Raw genomic sequence first — 19,411 nt, forward strand, 5'->3', positions numbered from 1 at the left:
AGCATGTGTGAGAAGTAAATGAGAGTTGGGTCTTTGTTTTGTTTGTTTTTTTGAAAACTTTGGGGCTAAGGTAGAATATTTGAAATTTGTGAGAAATATGACTCAGAAAATGTAAAAAGAGAGTGCTGACAAAAGTAGAACTTTCTTTAAGACATTGTGAGATGGATCAGAACAACAGAAAAAATTCAGGCAAGACCCCAGGAAGGACAGCGTGAGAACTAGTCATGAGTTTCTTTTCAGCAATTTCCCTCCACACTCCAGCAATGCCAACCAGAGTTATTTTTCTAAAATCAATGTTGGTCCTGCCCTCCTTATTGAAAAAGTCTGTACTGATACCACCTGCTGATCTCAGAATAAAATCTACACCCCACAGTGTCTGTCATCTGGTTCCAGCATCTCTTTCCTTTGTGTCACTTAGAGAAAATATGCATTGGCAACATCATCGTTTCTCAATTCCAATTCATTGGCTTAAAAGTAATTTTAAATACATCATTTTATAAAAAGATATCAAATTATATAAATTATGCTGGCAAATATTTAAGTGAAAGTGTTTTACTCTATTGGACATACTTTCATGCACTCATCAACATACGATGGATTGGCATATTTTGTGTGGTGAATATGTTAGGTTTCTCAGGTGGAAAATACCTGGATTCTTGGCTTTGCATGAAAAAGAATTCACGCCTAAGCCAGATTTGGGATCCATGTGAGTTTTTATAAAAGACAGAAGTTTGCGATTTCACAGCAAACTTGTGGGACTGCGCACCTACACGTGAGGCCTGATGCCAGAGACACAGCTCAGCTGAGCAGAAGGGCGAGGAAGAGGTCTGCTTCTGGTATTTCGGGCCTTTGGCTGGGAGGCGTGGTCAGATGTATTGTTTGATCCCATTGGCTGAATTTAGCCCACTTGGGCCTAGTTTGGGCCAGCCAGGTGTGCTGCCAATCTGGATCTAGCTAGAATTGGTGCATGCTCAGTAATCTTTATGGCTGGCTGGGGCTCACCTGGGTCTCTTGCAACCTCCTGTAGTTGAGCCTCCAGACATGGCGAAAGACAAAGCCCTGGCCCTGCTTCTCACTGCCTAACAATTTTATGATATGTGTGCAGATAAAACTTTTCCTAACAGTTTTACAATGGTTTAATTAGTTCAGCATTTACTATGCTTGTGCGAAACTATAAAATTATGCTAACAGATTAATTCCTAGAAAGACACACCTAGTTCCATAAATTAAGGCAAGCTGCACATTACAATGACAAAATTATCAAGGCTTATTACAAATATCCATGCATATATTTTCTTTGATTATTTTTATTTTAAGATGTGTACAGAGTATTAAAATATTATTAAGATTTAAATTAAATCTGAGTACATAGGAATTTACTTTGTGTTAAATTAGCTATGTATTACTCATTGTATCACATTTTAATATTGTTTCATTCATAGACTATGTAGTCCTTGGAGTAAGAATTCTATACCACTCATTTCTGTGCCTTCTTTTAATACAGTGAACTATACATGACACTTGCGATATTATTTTACAGCAGGCAAGATTGAGTTTAGAACAGTTAGAACCGATGGCAGTCCCTTATACAACAGGCTGTATTTTTGTGTAGTAGTTGAATATCAACCCTGATTTTTGGTGTCTTGAATTAATGGATTATAGAAGGTGTAAAAGAAAGAAGATTGGAAATAATGATAGAGAATTTTTTTTAAAAAAAGGAAGAAAATGAGAAAGGGAAGAAGCAAAAACAGAAGAAAAGATTTTGTTAAAATTGTTTTGATTATACATATGGAACACAGAATTGTAAAAGGAAGTTGTTGCTTTTTTAAGTGTTACTTTCTTCGCTTATGAATTGGTAACATATCAATTATATTTTATTTAGGTCATTCATCAAAGAGCATTAGTTTTCTTTTAGTCAATATTTAAATAAGTTTTATGAAGTATTTGTTGATTGATTGACTTTTCAGATTCATTAGTATATCTTTAGTAAAATATGTTTTTAGTTGGAGTTGGAAAACCTGCAGAATTGTTTTTGTTTGTTTTCACTGTGTTAAAAAATTTATTAATCAAGAACACAAACTAAAACTATGATAACTATAGTTGACCAATTAAATCACATCATTCCAGTGGAAAAAATACCAGCCAAAGCTAAGGAAATTAAATCCATAAAGAGAAGCTATTAATCCCAACCTCATTGAATTAATAACTAGAACCCTTCAGATAAAGAAAATGTAAGCGTCAGTACAAACACGTAATTTGGACACACAGGTAACTGTATTGAAATCTGGTTGTCTCAACCACGAATAGCATCTTAGTCTTTAGGTGCATTAGGGCGACGACCATCGCCATCACAGAATGTGATGTAGTTATTATATATATATATATATATATATATATATATATAAAATATGTATATATATATACACAACTGTAGTTATATATTATAAGGCATAATTCTTTCCTACATGTTAGAAAAACAGCTTACTTCTTGGTGCATATTACACAATCAAACCAGGCAGCTTTGGCTGGGGAGGGGACAGTTCTGAGGGACACTATATCAGTAGTAAGTTCAGAGGGAGCTATTGAATCATACATCTGCATAGCACATCCATAGTGCCTGGCAAAGACTCCTAGTGAAAAAAAGGAAATTCATGAAGAATATCGTATCTCATTTACAATGACTAGTTCTTGCAGGGTTTTAGGGCAATAGGGGACACTTCAAATATTTAGAATGGAAGGGATATTAAGAGGACTGAATGCATATTTAACAAGTGTAAAGTGACTCAGCCTACTGGACTAATATGTGGATTGAATGTCTATTGGTAAGTATTCTCATTGTTTATTTTCAGTCTGTTGCAATATAGGGCCAGTTGTCTTTCATTCAGATAATCTCATATTGCTCGCATAAATAATTGACTAGTCAAGTGATCTTAAAGTTGGAGAGAAGTAAGCCTGAAGATACAGTGGCGATGCTATCTCATACTGTATTTGTTATGGTACGGAAAGGATAGTAGGAAAGAAAGATACCAATCCATCGGAAGCAAGCAACTCCAAAGAAAATCCTGCACCGACGCCCATTTCTGACACTGTTCTAATCATTGCCTTTATGAAGCAAACTCCGGGTTTATTTTGATCTGTGTTTGGAGTACATTCAGTTTTACAGCAGCTCTTTGGAAATTTTTTCTTTGAGTAATAATTAGTATCTTCCCTAATCTCTGTGGTGATACCACCACAATGCCATTTATTTTGGATCGTGTCTAGTGCATTCCTTCGATAACCACCTGTTGTATCACATTGTTTCAGAGCCGCCTTAAAATTATTCTTAATCTCATGTCTGAAAACAAATCTTATGATTGAGGAACAACCAAAAAAAGAACCATGGAGTTAGAAACAGTGCGTACCGTTTTAGCACCCAGGCAGAAGAAGGTAATAAAACAGGTAAAGGGACCCAAAAGTTTCATGCCAGTGCCAGTGCCAAGGATCATGAAGGAAACATTGTTGCCCTTTTCTTTTAAAAGGGAAAATAATCTCCAGGTTGACCTGGCCTAGACGCCAACAGCATGGATGACGCCACTGAAACCGAGGATGGAGTGTGGATCAATAGGATGCTCAGGAGATGAGTAGTAGCTGGTCTGGTCTGCAGTTTCCATCACACCACCACCATGCCTTGACTAAGAATGGATGGGACATCCACATCATCACGCCCTAAAGTTAGTTTGTTCTAAAGGATGTTTAAAATTTGGTACATTTGGTACATTGAGTTGTGTGCATATTTCAATTAAAATTCAGGATATATGCCTTGAGCTAAATATTGGAAATTCTTTATAAAAACCAGATTCTTATCATAGGCTATATCTTAAAAATATGTTGTCATCATCCAAAGTTAGTAAAAATAAATGATCTATACTGGGCAAACTGTTCAAATTAATCTATTTTACGACAAAGTATAAAAGAGCACTGAATGCTAACATAACCTTGCATTAGAAAATAATGACCTTACTGAACAGGAAAGTGTTCGATGGGCCAATGAACATGGATCTAAAGTTCGTGTGAGGCACTCAGTACTTTGCTTTTAGATAAAATAAATATCCTTCTTTAGACGAAGAGTTGACCACTATTTCTTTTGCAATTCAAGCTACTTTGAAACCAGTCACTCTTCTCTACATGGTCCACTGGTTCCTTTGAGTTACAAGGCAGAGTTAAGAAGTTAAGCCACATCCTTTGAGGCTTGCTAAACTGACATTGTACCCACAGTTTTTTGTTTTTAATCGTTTTATTGGGAGCTTGTACAACTCTTATCACAACCTATACATCCATCCATTGTGTCAAGCGCATTTGTTGTCATCATCATTTTCAAAACATTTTCTTTCTACTTCAGCCCTTGGTATCAGCTTCTCATTTCTCCCTCCCTCCCTCACCCTTCTTCCCTCATCAACACTTCATAATTTATAAATTATTATTTTCTCATGTCTTAAACTGACTGATGTCTCCCTTCACTGATGTCTATTGGTAATTATTCTCATTGCTTATTATTCTCATTGTTTATTGTATATCTGTTGTCTGTCCCCAGGGAGGGGGTTACATGTGGATGCTTGTGATCCTTTCTCCCTAACTTTCCCCTTTTCCTGGTATTGCTACTCTCATTATTGGTCCTGAGGGGTTTATCTGTCCTGGATTCCCTGTGTTTCCAGCTCTGATATATATCAGTGTAGATCCTCTGGTGTAGCTCGATTTGTAAGGTAGAATTGGGATCATGATAGTGGGGGCAGGGGGGCGGAAGCATTAGAGAACGAGAGGAAAGATGTATGTTTCCTTGGTGCTGTACTACACCCTGACTGGCTCGTGTCTTCCCCGAGACCCTTCTGTAAGGGGATGCCAAGTTGTCTACAGATGGGCTTTGTGTCTCCACTCCCCACTCCCCCTCATTAGCAATGATATGATTTTTTTTCTTTGATGCCTGATACCCGAATCTATCAACACTTCATAATCACACAGACTTGTTTGCTTCTTCTGTGTGGGCTTTGATCTTCAAGTCTTTAAGACCCCAGGCACTATATCTTTTGATCGCTGGCCACCATCGGCTTTCTTCACCACATTTGCTTATGCACCCACTTTGTCTTCAGCAATCATGTCAGTAACATGAGCATTATGGAATTCCAGTTTACTAGAACAAAGTGTTTTTGCATTGAGGGAGTAGAATAGAGGCCCAATGTCCATCAGCTATCTTAATACTAAACCTATAGATATATGCACATAGATCTATTCCCCATCATTATATATAAATATATTTACATATGTACATGCCTATATTTAGACCTCTATAAATGTTTTTTATCTCTTAGTTCTTTCCTCTATTTCCTTTTACTTTCCTCTTGTTCCACTATCATGTTCAGCTTTCAGTAATTCCTCTCGATTAAGTGACCTTTGAACAAGCCCTAACAGGGCTCCAACACCCTCTTCACCATCGACTTTAAATCACTTGTTGTTCCCTTTTCCGTGGATTTTTAAAACCCACTTCCTTTCCCCGGCCTCCCTCTCTCCCATGCCCCCCACCCCTGGAACTGTTGGTCCTGTGGTTTTCTTCTCCAGATTGTTTGCCCTACCTATCGTATCTAGATAGACCTGCAGAGATCATAATTTGTACAAAAAACAAGACAGAGCAAAACAAAGCAATAAAAGAAAGCAACAGCAAATGACCAAGAACCAAAAAAAGCTTGTAAATAGTTCAACGTCTATTTGTTGACCCTGAGGAATACTTTTCTGGTTGATTCTGAAGGGGTGTCACAACCTGGCCCCAAAGTCTATTTTCAGTATTCCTTGAGGACTTCGTTGTTCTGTTCCCCTTGCTCTTCTGTGGGCCTTTTTGCATTTTTCTGGACATTAGTTAATAATAATATTTAAAAGTTGATCATCAATTGTACCTAATGTGCCATATCAGTAGGAAATTTTAACACTATAAAGGGGTAAGGAATTATGTAGAAAATTTATACTGTGTACCATCTGCTTTTTTCCTCTAACCCTAAAATTGCTCTGCAAAATAAGATCTATTTAAAGAGAGAATGAAAAATTATGTATAGTTTTTCCCCCAGTTATGTGGTAGCAAATTTGATCTAAATGTATTTGTCTAAAATTCTCCAGCTTTGTGGTAGTCAAGAGAAACTTTATTGCTTACTCTCGTTATGGAATCAACATAATCTAGACTCAAAGTATCTCTGACAATCTAGTTATAAACTTATTTTCCAGACTTAAAGTAATAGGCGTGAACTTGAGATGAGGAGGACTGTTTTGAGTTCTGTAAATAACACTCACAGCACGGTTAAATCATGTTACAAATGTTTATCATGTGCCAATTTATATCCCTTTGTAGGGAATTGAGAATAGAGAATAAATGATAAGCAATCTTGGGAAGCTATTATGCCACACTGGCATATGAAAGAAAAATGAATTTATATTGTGGATATATTTGCTTAATTTAACTCATAAGGATGTTGTGAGGACAAAATTAGCACGGGGGAAATAGCATGAGTACAAGCAACTAGAAAAACTAACTTTAAAATGGTTGTAAAGGCATAGATGCGATGGGTTCACAGCATGAATATGTCACTGATTTTATGCTTAACAAATGTAGGAATGGTGAATTTTTCTTATAGATATTTATCACAATCAAATGATACAAGATATTATTTTAATTTTAATTTTATTTTTAAATTTTCATTCATTAAATTCATCACTTGACCATATATTGTCCTCCAAATTTTATTTCTTAATATTTATATATGTATTCCAAAGCTGGGGTGACCTGATGTGATATAATATTTGACAAAATCTCTATATCACTTTCTAAAGACCCTGGCTTTGTGTGGACTGGGCAGAACACACACACATACAAACACATACACACTCACATAAAACATTTTGAAAAGTTTTTGTGGTAAGCTAAACTTAGAACAGACATGCACACACATTCTCTCTTAAATATTGTTAAATTAAATCATGCTTGATTCTCCAATAAACTTCCAGCTTTAAAATTCATTGTTGGTACAGTAAATCTCCCTTCCACTTTGTTCTTTTCATAATGTCTTCTGAAATTAATTTTAAGTTAGAAAACAAAATAAAAATCTTAGTTATTACTAACATAGGTGTGAAAGTTATAGAAAAGAGTAAAAGTTATTCCATAATTTTAAAACTCATAATCGGTTGCAGGAAACAAGAATTTCTACAAGTATGAAATCAGTAAAATAAGTGTCTGAAGTTTTCCAAAGTGCTACTGCAGCAGAGAGAGTTAATTCATTCTGCACATGGTGCATAGGGGGAGACGGGCTGGGAATGCTTCATGGAAGAGGTGTCAGCAGGGGTTCAGCAATTACCCTACTGAATAAATGATCTCTTTAAATCTTGTACCTCCTGCTCTAGTTTCTTGGACCCCTTGGGCTGGCAGCGGGAACATTTCAAGGCTCCTTTCAGCCCAAGTAAATCTTTAAGTGCCTCTGAGTTTTAGATCATTTTCCCTCTAGCCCATCAATAGCTAATGTATGACCTACAGGTCAGAACCAAAAGTGATTCACAGTGTAATTGAGAAATACCAGGGAGCATCTTAGTTTGGCCCAGAAACTTAAAAACTCCTAAATGAACCTGGCAAGTGTGAGGTGCATCTCCTTCCATCAGAATCACTCCAGTGATTTCTCAACAACTCAGTGGGAAGGTAAGAGCAAATTTTGGAAGACCAAAACAATCAAAAGCTTCTTTCAGTTCCATGCAGCAAGCAATAGCGAATCCCCACGCTCTTAATATAAGACAAATTCGATCCTATGTCAAAACCCTGGACTCATTTTTAGTACATCATAGTGGGACATCATATTGCTGTCTACATTCTACTCCACTTTCCCTTTATTATAACTGCATCTTACAGTAGAGTTAATATTCTCTCATTGGATTATAATGTTTGGTGAGTGGTTGACAGATAACACTACTCTTATTTGTTTTCTGCCACTATAGGAAAATTCATACTTTTTCCTAATAAATTGAAATTCCTAGGCAGAGGTGCTGGTACAAGAACAACAGGATTGACTTTTGGACAGTATATATGAGTCTTTTGTTTACATCGCTGTAGATATATTGATAGCACACGTTTGTCCTGATAGCACACGTTTGTCCATATAAAACGTTTTCTTGTTCTCAAACGACGGTGGTTACACCAGTTATGCTGTGTGTAACCAATACCCATTGCCAAATTTAATCTCACCCTGAACAGAAGCTCCTTGTTTCAGAAATAGTGATTCCTCTCTCCCTTCCATTCAAATCTTGATAAAGATAATTATTGTCAAATAAATGGTTATCTATAAAAATAAAGTTAGTTAAGAACTCAAATAGGTAATTTATCTAGAAATATACAATTGTTCTGTCCTTTACTATATGCTTTTTTCATATTTTCAATATACTTTCTGTGGTCTAATAATTCACTGGTTGCTGTAGTATTCACTAGTCAGTGAGATATATTTACTTTGTCTTAGAGTGATGACTTTATTTTGGAATGACTCTCCAAGGTGAACTATGTGGTGGTGCTGCAGTCAGCTGCTAACGACAAGGGCAGTCTTTTGAGCTGACCAGCTCTGCCGAGGAAGAAAGAGAGGACAACCTGCCTCCATTCAGAGGAAGTCTTGCATACGCTATCAGACAGTTATATTCTGCTCTACGAGATAACTATGAATCTGTTAATATGGCAAAAGGCATTCTTTTTTATGTAGAGTAGATTAGACCATTACACACAATAAGATTTAACATATCTTCAATAGAAATATTCCAAAAGTATATATTTTTTAATTTGTAAAAATAAAAGTCAAACTGGAGCCATATTTTTATTCAATCTTTCCTTTCTTAACATCCACAATGCCAGCAGAATTCTTGCTGTGCTCTTAGCTAACTTCGAGAATCCCTCAATGTGCGGTCATAAAGAAACAAAACGAAGTAGCCTAACATGAACGATTTCTTAACAAGAACAGCATACCGTATTTTGAAATAATTCTTCTGAAGTGCCTTCTTTTCTATATATTTTTCTTTAGAATGTTTAGGAAAAGTTTCTGTTTGTATAGTCATTGCAAATACTAAACAGTAATTTCAAGAGGTAAAACTTTGAAAATCACATATGTGATGATTTTTCTTGCAGTGCATGAACTGATACAGTTCATGAAATGGTCCTCTATTTACAACATTTCCCATGCTAATATTATCTCTAGGAATATAAAGAGAATTTTACATGAAAATCACAATACATTCTTTTGTACATAACCATGAACACTTTCTTAGGAATTTCAAAATGTTGTTATATCCAATATCAGCAAGGTAAGTAAAAATAGAATTAATTTTAAAAATATTTTTACATGTCACTGTGTAGAAAGTGTTTCCATTTTCATTAGGACAACACAAACTAGATTATGAGTGATATGTGACATAAAGAATACTATTGGCTTGAAAAAATCTTTCTTCCCAGTATATTTTATCTTAATGATGACTAAAATATTTTTTTCTGGGTATATGTTTCATCAGGTGCTATGAATTCTATTCTGACCTGTGTATCACAACATGCTCCATAATGTTTTCAATGACTTATTTTCCAGAAGTGAATCGCCAAGCCTTTTCACACATCTTTGGATGGACTGAAATTTCACATGTCTGTTATCAGTCAAGGGTTTTAACTTTTTATACCAATCAGCGACTCCTGGATACAGACTACAAAATATATATTTAGTAAATATTTATTCTAGGTCAAACCCTATGTTGACACCCTAGATGTTTGCTTTTCTGGTGTTCAGCACAGATTAAGAAAAGAAATCTGTCCTATACATAAATACTGCCTTCTCTTCTCTAGTTTATCTGCAAAGCCCATGAAAAACAGCAGACAAAAATATCCTTTACAGAGACATTTCAGGTCACTGGATTCATGGTGATTATTTTATAGAATGCATAGTTTTTAAGAGATGATGGGAAGAGTTTGGGATAGGAGAGGCATTTTTGCAAGGGTTTTATGGAAGGGGTACATTCTTTGTGAAGTTTGGCCATATGAGAAGGAGAATGGGAGAATGGAACGGGAAATCAAAACTGGATTAGAAGAATATCAAGCTAGTCACACTCTTGTGTGAGGGTGATGTGCCGCTAATGCTGTAGCATGATTATAAGCCAAACAATGCAATTAGTATCTACATATTTAGATTCTATGTAGATCTCTACTCAGCTACTGCCTCATCTATTTTCCCCTGACAAAATTTAAATATACAAGTTTTAAACCACATCCTAACCTATTTGTGAGATGACATCTACATAATTCTTACTTATACTTTGGCTACAAAGATATATTAGAAACAAAACACCATATTTTATTAGCAATTATACATTTACCAAGAAACGATGCACAACACATACTGTAAAACAACCAGGATTGTGTTTAATTGATGAAAAAAGTAAGACTCCATGCCATTACTATTTATTGAAATTAATACTTTAAGGCGCTTTAGGAGTCATTATAGCACCAAAAACAAGTGTTGAATTTTAAAGTAGAAGTGTGACTAAGAGTTTAAGAGGATTTGAATGTTCAAAGTGTGTCTGAGAGTCACACACCCCTGAAATATCATCGGAGGGAAGTGGACCTCTAACGCTGCTCTTTTCTAGTGGGAGTGAAGATAGTTTATTCTTTGATGTTTGGACTGTGAATGTTAACGGCTTTGGGGTATTATGGATAAGTAAATGCTCTTGGTCATGACATTTTATAAATGATTTTGAACTTTAATAATTCAACTTGGGCTTACCCCTCTCATCCACGGTTAAGATTCAATATAGCGTTTAAACAGCTCACCAGCTTGTAAATGATTTAACACAGGCAGGAGCCTGCCTGGCATGTCCTCCAAGCTTTGTACAAGATGATTTTAAGAGACACACAGGAAGGTGCTGACCCAGTGTAGAAAAAGACCAAAATATACCATCTAAAATTGCCTGCCTTAGACTTCCACAAAATCCTCTCAAGGTCTTGATTCTATTTTTTGTTGTGGTGTTAAGAGATTATTCGTTGAAGTGATCCTGAAACTTCTATGGACTTTCAAAAAATAAAATTAAAACTGAATTTTATGCATGAAGGTAATTTTGAAATATATATGTATATATATATATGTGTGTGTGTGTGTGTGTGTGTGTGTGTAAAACTCCATGATCAGAAGTCTCTGACATTTATTTTTTCTTAAATGGTGAAGGATGAACAGGAATTAGCCAGGTATCAGCAGCATGTAATAGGTGACTGTGAATATAAAGGAATAAAGAGTTTTTTTAGCTGTGCATACTGTCTGTCTGTACTTTCATATCCTTCTATGAAGTTTTACTCTTGGGAAAACTGACATTTCCAAGTTAAAACATTTCAACACTGTTTACAGGTTCCTTGGGAGATAAGGAACATAAGTGAGTTTTGAATCACTGAACACGGAGCTGTGAAAAGAACAGGTTTATTTAGATTTGCTTGACATTAATGTTTTATATGACTAGAAATGAGATAAACTAGTACTTTTTGGAACTGCATGATTGGAACTATGAAGGTACAGCCATCCTTTTGATATATCCCAGTAAAGTGAGTCCCATGAATTTTTTGGTTTCTTAGTACATATGAAAGTTATGCCTATACTCCGCTATAGTCTATTTAGCATGCAATAGTGCAATAAACAGAGTGGGTGGTGGGTGGCCCATATATAACCTGTTTGGCTTCTCTATTTCCAAGAGGCAGGGGTCAGACATGCCTCCACGCTCCACACTTCTTTACCCGCTCTGACACCAGCCATTCTTTCTGCAGCATTCTGCTTCTACGTTGGACTTAATACTTCAGTACGATGACCATGTAGGACTCACAGATAATACTCAAAAGTATGGAGATTTATTAGGAAAATCAATAGGTAACCATAAGTCAGGAGCTGTACATAGTAAGGATATAGATACTGTCCACATCAACACTCCTCCTCAGCCAGCAACCCAGTCTCTATGATCCTCTCAGTCATATGGTCCCTTCATCTTTGCCTGTGTGGCCCAAGAAGCCCATGTGGACCAGGAAACACACCTGTCACATTATCTCACCATCTCATCATCTTGGCACTGCCAATATCTTGGTCTCCTACCAATATCTTCAGTCTTGCAATATCTTCAATCTTGCAATCTTGCAATATCTTCAACCAATATCTTCAAACTTGTAATATCTTGGTCTCCTACCAATATCTTCAATCTTGCAATATGGCTTCTAGATTGCAGTAACACTCCTTTCTGGCAAACTTCTTGAGCGGCTGAATGACACAATATAAATGTTGGAGTCCAAGAACTTGTACAATATTATTCAGCTATGACATGGAGGCGAGAAGAACTATTTTCAGTGCCACATTGCAGAATGTGAATGTTTTAAACAATATGCTTATTCAATAGAATTTTTCATAAGTCAGTGGCCTTAGAGTATTAACCTCATTGGATTGTAAACAATTTTAAGTGGATGTAGATGTGAATTAATTTAATATCACCATCTGGATTATGATTATACTTTAGCTTATGTGTGGCTAAGGACAGACATGCTTTAACCTACCATTGTCTTTATTCTAACACCAAGGAGCTCTGGTTGTGCAGTGAATTGTAGTGGATTACACATTGGGCGGCTAACCATGGGGTTAGCTGTTTGAATCCACTAGCCACTGGAGGGTCACTACAAATCAGAACTGACTCAACGGTAATGAGTTTGAGTTTTATTCCAGCACCAACTGCCCTGCCCATGGCATGCTACTTCTCTGTTGGGTTTCACAAAGGGCTCCACAAAACAAGCAAAGGGTACTCATGATGAGCATAATTTATGAGGGATATATCAGGATATCAGGTTACAAATCAAGATCAGAGAGGGCTAAGGCATAATAATTTTGTCCACAGAACTTCAAATCAGCCATGCCTTCAAATGTGTCTCTCTGGTCCTCTCAGCCACACGACCCTATGGCTTCTACCCTTCTCAGGAATGTCATAATGTTTCTTTAGCACAGAAGCTCTTGTCTGAAGGCAATCAGATTTATCTTCCATGGGCTGAAAAGTTCAGTGTTCTTATAGTCTGGCCCTGATCCTCTACTCACTTCTAGATTAGTGCTGCTCTTCCACCACTCCAAGCTATCTAGGATATACTTCATCCCTCGGTTTGCGTGTGTGTGGTGTGCGTTCTTGCTTCTGAATTGGTGTACTTTTAGCAAAGTTAAACAATCTCTATTTTTTTCACACTCCCTGTTTTAATGGTCCACCGATTTATTGGGAATAAGTTATAAAGAGTAATTTTGCTTTACTGCAATAGTCATAAGTGAAAATTACAAATCAATTAAACAAATTACAAAATGACCAGAATGTCTTTGCATATACTGGGTTAATATTTTTAACATATACTTTACATATAAATGTTACTTAATCCATAAACATATAATTTCAATAAATATGAACTATATCACCAGGCAGAAGTGAAAGCTCAAAACACATGATATTTCTGTTATACGATTATTATAGTGCTATAATCATTTACTACTTTTCCTATAATTTGAGAATTCCTAATTATTTTAGTACTTACCTTAGTGACTAACAAAAAATTATGTTCAGAAACTATTGGCAGATTAACATCTAGGTTTTAAGTACTTGTTAGTTGCTATAGTGTATTCCCACTGGCCAGAGCTGGGTCTATATTCCCCTCCTTGAGATTTTGGATTTAGGATAAAATATGTTAGTCTTCTCTAGCAGCAGAAGCTGTATAATATAGCATTCAGAAATTATGACTGTCTGCCCACTTTGCTCATTATGTGCAGAAAAAAAGAAACCAAAAAAATGTGTGGATAGGGCCAGAAACAATTCTTCTACAGGTCCCACCATAGACCCCTAATGCTCAGCAAAATTTTCTGTCTTTCCTGAAGTTTAGTGATACAATCTGTTCTATGACCCAGTGCAGTGTCCTTTCCCTTGTATTTCTTTGATTTACATTTTTATCAATACATATTTGGCTACTTTTAAATGTATAATTAAATATTAATACACATAATAATTTAATTAATGACAATCAGAATTTAGACATATAAAATGGTCATTAGATTATATAATGTTAGAAATAATAACAGCAAAAATTGTCTAAAAATTTCAACCATAGTACCAGATTTAGAAATAGCATTATTAAAAGGTATTATAGCACTTGATTTGATATTTAAAAAAAAAGCTAAAAGCTACTTGAAAATTTCAGCGTAACCACTGATCAGATTTAAGTTGAATTGAATTATTAGGAAATAGAGAGCAAAATACATCTGAAATCCATATTACTCCTTATAGAAAACAATATGAACAAAGAAAGACATTACAAAATTATATGACATGAGTCTAAAATTAATTTTATCAAGATGTAGTTCTTATGTTATTAAAAATTGAAATTCACAGATCCAAAGTTGAAAGTTTCCAAAGTTCCCCCCCAAAAAAAAAACTGCACTTATGCTAAATAGCACAATATGAGCAGAAAGCACATATGAATGTGAATCATCTAATTACAAAAAAAGAATCTCTGGTGGCAGTGTTGATTTGACATTGGTGCTCTCTGTAAGGTTCATGGTTCAAACTCACCAAAATATCTGCTGGAGAAAGATGGAGCTGTCTGGTTCCAAAAAAATTCAAGTCAAAAAAGTAACCCTAAGGAACATTTCTGTTTGGTTCTATATCCTTGCTATGACTCACAATCCACTTGATGGCAGTGGGGTTCGGTGCATAATTAAAAGATTACCATAGTAAAAGAAGTAGATAAAGATGGGAAATAAATTTATGTAACTATGTGTGAAAATAGGAACAGTCAACCAAGTAATTTGGTTATAATCACTTGTCAGGCTTTTGGCTAAGATCAAGTGCAAATAATTTGGTTGTAATTTAATTGAAAATAAGATATACAACAAAATAAAATAAAACTAAACTCTTCTGCTGATTAAAATTGCATTCAAGTTACTGAACATAATTATGTATATTAAGTCAACTACACATTTTGTGTTGCTTTTTGTTTTATATTTAAACTTACTACAAGAAGCTTGAAACAATAAAATTCACAGGTTGTGATTTCTCTTTAGTATTCTAAAATATTAAATATAAAGCTGACAGCTCCAGAATTAGGTATTTAACAGATTTCACATGAAAAAATGTAGGTTAACAAAAATGTGATTTAAATAAATTTATAACCTCATAACATTCTAGAAATTTAAACTAGAAATGCAATTAATAGTGCAGATACATATATTCCAGTAACATTAGTACTTGCACTTCCTCTACTACCTTGGGATATTCACACAGGCAACAGCCAACAGTGAGCATTTATTTTCTGTTGGATTTGGGTGACCTGCTTTCCACACAATTTGGTCCATTTCTTTAGGGAGTGAACTAGCTGAGGGTTTTTTCTTTTCCACCAACTACCATACTGATTCCAAAAGAAATGTTTACCTAAAACCTCAAGAAATAATACTTATAGTAAATATTAGTTTACATAAATATTACTGACTTAATCAAATAACAAAAAAAATCAAATTCTTTCTGGTGTACTTTGAACTAAAATCCAATGTAAACAAAAATTATATGATGAAAGTGGCTTTATTTAACTTTAGTGTTTAATTCAAACATGAATATATGTATTATAAGTATTATTTCTGTATGTATGGTATTCTATATATTTTACTCCATATTGTATCTCAAAATTCATAATAATTTATCATACTGTTCATATATTTTGGTAATTATTTCCATGTTTAGTATTTGGTAGGAGATTGACATAATTGGGAATTATAAGCTGTACATTAAATGATAAAATTGTTATTAATGTTAAAATTCTTTTGAGAATTTAAGAGAAACTTCAAGTGTTATGTGAGTATTAAGGGGTGAGTAATATGATGTTTACATTAATAAATCCTTAATTTGAATGAACCAGTGAATTACATGATATGTGGATGAAATGCCAATAAAATTGTTTTTAAAACATCATTAATAACTTGTTAGCAATCTCTTAGGAGCCCTGGTGATGCAGTGATTATGGCTTGGGCTGCTAACTTCAAGGTCAGCAGTTAGAAACCACCAGCCACTGCTCAGGAGGAAAATGGGGCTTTCTAGTCTCATAAAAATTATCGTCTCTGAAACCCACAACGGCAGTTTACCACATCCCATCAGATCACTATGAGTAGGTGAGATAGTTTATTGTGCCAGTGTGGCCGATAAACACAAGTGGGATTAATTGAAGGGCTGAGAGATAAATGGCTCGGTGAGCCTGGCCTTTCTTGTCTCTCGCTCTTTAATCATCGGACCAGTGTGCGGCTGCCTTGCTTGTTCTGTGCCTCAACTTACAGGCTACACTACCTGTGGGATGCCTAGCCTGTGGACTGTGTTGCTATAAGTTGAAATCCCTTTAAGACCACACGATTGGAATTTACATCTCTGGAGCTGGGGACTGAGAGTTGGTGACTTGACTGACAATTGTTGACCTGCCTTGCTGTTTGCTGCCTGTGCTGGGATAGCCTAGCTCACTCTACAGAGGACTACCTGGTGGCCCTCAATACTTGAAGGGCTGCCAGTGTCTCACAACTCTCTCATGGGAGTGAGTTGCACTGAGTCATTTGTACTGCTTTATAATTTAACTGTTCATTTCTTGTATTGCATATCTATCAATCTATATATAATTTAACTGCTCATTTCTTGTGTTATTATCTATCTGTATAAATATATACATAAAATTATCAGCAATCTGGTTTTATCTCTCTAGAGAACGCTGTCTAACACAGTTGGCATCAATTCAACGGCATTGGGTCTGAGTATTCTTTTATCCTGTATAAATAATCACACAGAAGTAAAACCAATTCTGAAATGCAAGATGAATGTGAATCTGGTCCCATTTTGGTTTCTTCTCCAACGGATTGGTCCATGCTCACTAGCATGGACCCTCTTTGCTGTTCCTTTCCATGACTTGATAATAAACATCCGATCAGCCTAAGAACGAAACACTAAACTGACTGCCATCTGGTCTTTTCTGTCTCATAGCATCTCCCTGGGACAGAAAAGAACTGCCCCTTTGGGTTCTCAAAGCTGAAAATCTCAGGGGAGCAGAAAGCCTTATAGTTCTTCCTCTGTGGGTTTGAACTGCTAACCAGAGATTAGAAGTTCAAGGCATAATCTAGTAGGACACATAGATTTATCTTGTTTGTGTTCATTATAAATGGTGCATTTAAATTACAGGAACCTTTCTTGTGTTGTGTGTTGATCTATACATTAGTGTTCATAATATTATATTTAGTTTCTCCTTACACATGATCGTTACATAGGTGTTATCTGGGAAGTTTAGCTAATAACAAATTACATAGTGGCAGATCATGCAAAAAGACAAAGTTTGAAATCCTCATTTATTCGGTTTATCTAAGTGTCTTCTTAGTTTTACACCCTTACAAAACGAAGATCTCTCTTCTGAGAGTCTGGATATATGTAGGAATACGTAACTGTTTGAAGGTATTAAAGGTTTGTGGCTTTGATTTTCAGATACGAGTGTGCACGGGAGTCTACCAATAGGCATTTGCAGGTGGACTGCTTGAAGTGCACAGTCAACCACATGGACTAAGATTAGGAATTTCAAAATTTAAGAAAAACAAGTATGGAAAAAATAACTAACCTTGAATAGTTATCACATTAGTTCTGCAATGAAAATTATGCTCAATATTACTGAATTTGGCCACAAAAAGGCAGACGTTCTCGTTGATCAGCATTGAGTAGATTCTGCCTTGTAACACAGCTTCTGAAATGACACAAAAAATTTGACTTCTAGTCAAAAGGAAGAAAGTTCGAAACCATTCAGACAGGCCTGATGACCTTCTTCTGACCTTCTCAGCCTTGACAATCCTGTGGTGTAGTTTCTCTGCGTACATGGGGTCGCATACGTCAGACTGACTGGCTAACAACCAACACGAGCCACAACCTCCACGACCTAATTATTTTTCAGACAAATGAGATCTGCTTAGCAATGAAATATAATGATCATGGTAGACAAAAATTGATATTTAACATATTTCTTGAAAACATGTTAGTGGAGTGATATGAAATCGCTGCATTAGCGCTTATGACACCCATGGGGCAGAGAAAGTGTAAGCATCTTCTCTACTTCCTTCCATTTGTTTAAAATAGATGGTGGTTAAAGCAAACCATTGCTCCAATCCTACCTCACAAATCCAGTAACCAACAACAACCACCAAAGGAACTCTGAATTAGTGAAAAGAGGAAAGCATTTAGGCAGAGAATTGGGAGGGGGTTGAGGGAACTGGACACAAGGTTTAGGAATAAACAGGCCACATAAGATAGAAACACTGCTACTTCCTCAGTCATTGCCCATCCCTGTAGCCTAGGGAAGTATCCGCAGAAAAAAAGACCATTTTCCTTACTATCACACACATCCTTCCTATAAAAGCATGCAGGATCCAGACCTTCTGCTCTAAAATCAATAAGGCAGACCATTTCAGGGCTCATTTCTATTGTCCCAGCGTTTCTCATATGCGAACACGGTTAGCTGCAAGTCTAATGCAAATTGCTAGAGAAGGCTCTATGTGGTTGAGTCTGCTCTCACAGACAGCACTCTGCCTTCCTCAATGCTCACCCCACAGCCAGGCTTTCAGTGACAGTAAGAAAGGGTTCTCAGGGTTTCAGTTACCTAGAGATACTTCAGTGTAGAAGTGTGTGGCAGGGGGAGGGAGGAAGGGTGGATTCTGTTAGCAACAACACACCTTTCTAGGGGTTCATTTGGAAGTTACCAAGGCCTTTCTTATGCAGGAACTGTCCAGGACAATCCTACAAAGAATGGCTACAGAATGACCTTGTTGCGTAGTGTGCATGGACACATGAGGAATCCGCTCAGGTCTATTTGCTTCCCTTTCAAGCTGGTGCTGAGTACTGCTGAGTGAGGCTTTTATGTGCTAAGAAGAAGGTACCGTTAGTGAAGGCTAGACCCACTGCAGACATAGCACGTGTAGAGATCTGACAGCTACGAGGAAAATCTCTATAGAGATCCATTTGGAGCATAGTAGCCCCGTACCCAATGGGAGACCGGCATCTGCAAGCCTGCTGTGACTCCATTCAGCACAAATTTTGGGTTAATTTGTGGGGTGTTTCCTCAAGGAAAGATGCCTCTTCAATCAAGGGGTTGTAAGCCTGTAAACTGGCTCAGTTTTTGGAATCGTTTGAGGGCCTTGATGGTCTATACTGGTTATACAACTTAGATTGCCATCCTCTTGGCCTAAATTTGTTTACTTATACAGATAAAAATCAATATATTGTGGGATCTTATCTATTCCATTCCTAGGGATATTCCGCCAATGTAACCGATACCATAAATCCAGATTAT

At 36.2% G+C, this 19,411-nt stretch overlaps 1 pseudogene; it reads right to left on the reverse strand.

The window, feature by feature from the left end:
• Window positions 1-2,977: 2,977 nt before the first annotated feature.
• Window positions 2,978-17,945, reverse strand: LOC142446104 (tetraspanin-6 pseudogene; annotated as a pseudogene).
• Window positions 17,946-19,411: the final 1,466 nt, after the last annotated feature.

The sequence above is a fragment of the Tenrec ecaudatus genome, chromosome 4 (genome assembly GCF_050624435.1).
Source record: "Tenrec ecaudatus isolate mTenEca1 chromosome 4, mTenEca1.hap1, whole genome shotgun sequence".
Lineage (NCBI taxonomy): Eukaryota > Metazoa > Chordata > Mammalia > Afrosoricida > Tenrecidae > Tenrec > Tenrec ecaudatus.